Source organism: Aphanomyces astaci (assembly GCF_000520075.1).
Source record: "Aphanomyces astaci strain APO3 unplaced genomic scaffold supercont1.9, whole genome shotgun sequence".
Taxonomy (NCBI): domain Eukaryota; phylum Oomycota; class Saprolegniomycetes; order Saprolegniales; family Verrucalvaceae; genus Aphanomyces; species Aphanomyces astaci.
In genome coordinates, this window is record NW_009798272.1 from 1,533,686 (window position 1) to 1,535,166 (window position 1,481).

Below are 1,481 nucleotides of genomic sequence, written 5' to 3' on the forward strand. Positions count from 1 at the left end.
GTTGAACTTTAGCAATACATTTCCTGGTTGTATCTATAATTTGGGTTGCGCTATTGTACAGGTTAAGTCTAAGCACGTAACTTTATACAATGATGCCTTGTAGAATCGAATAATCTATTGCAGAATCTGAATATAAATATTTGGAGGTCACTGCCATTTTGAATAATGTGACATGTGATATGGCTTCGCAACTGACATGTCAACTAAAGTACATCAATCTACAACCAAGTGATGAGTTATATTGAAATTCATATAGGTTATATACAATATACCTGCATCACTGATCATGATGATACCTACTGCTCCTAAGCTCTATTGGGTAGTTACACTTGACTTACAGTTACTAGTAATATATGGTGCACGTCATCTATAAACTACCAACTTTTCACAAAATTTTCTGACTTCAATTTCATATTCATTACTCAAAATTTCAAGAAATTGATACGTAGAATCGACAGATTTCAATGTGGTGAAGAAATTCTACGTCTCAGATTCAAATTTGGTGATGAATTGGTCCAGAAATAGATATTTAACCTAGCGGTATTTTGCACGGGCGCTTGACATTTGGCCATAGGGGGCCGCTGAGATGTATCTTGATTTTTGTATGTGACTCTAACCGTAAGGGGGTTGGACATCTGTCCAACCCCCTCAAATCACCTGTATGGACAGAACCTTCCTAGTCAGTTGGGTGAAGAAGCGGGAGACATATGAGGGCAAGCTACGGGCGAATGCGCAACGCATGGGTGGTGAGTGGCGACGGAGATCTGTGGGATGGATCCCTTCCACTGACCGCAGCCCCCTGAAGGCTGCATGCACTTATGTTTGGCGAGTGTCTGTGGAACAACTCAGTCAGGACGACTACCGCAACCGCATTATGGAAATTGTCGAGCAACCAACGACCAAGTGGACACCCACCAAGTCAGACATGCAAACATACTGTCGTGTTGAAGACCATGGAGACGTGAACAGTCGTGGTGTCATGTATGGAGCGGGTTGATGATGTGATCGACGAGAACGGTTTACGTCAACAACTCAAGGACTCGACCATGTTGAGAACGTTCGTGAAGGTGGTAGCAGCGCGTCTAACACCCAGCTACCTACGCGACAGAGTGGAAGAGCAAATGAAGTTCGTGCCGGCAAACGACCTGGTGGTCTTTGCGGATATCCTAAACGAGCAGCTTGACCGAACGCATGATGCAGACATGGTCAATCTGCAAAGGAACAGCTATGAGTATATCATGCATGCTGAGTCGTGGACGCCAATAGGTTTTGGCGGCGTTGCACGTATCCAGCTCGGTTTTGATCCGCATCGGCAGTGTGATTCCCATTTGCATTAACGTTTTGTATGTGCCAAGACCATTGAAACATATTTGACTTTTCCAAAAATAAGCTCCTTTTCCCATCCAAAACACGGAGACGTCACCCAAAGTCAGCTTCGAAACGGTACTCCACATCGAAATTTTGGCGATTAGCTTTGGAGT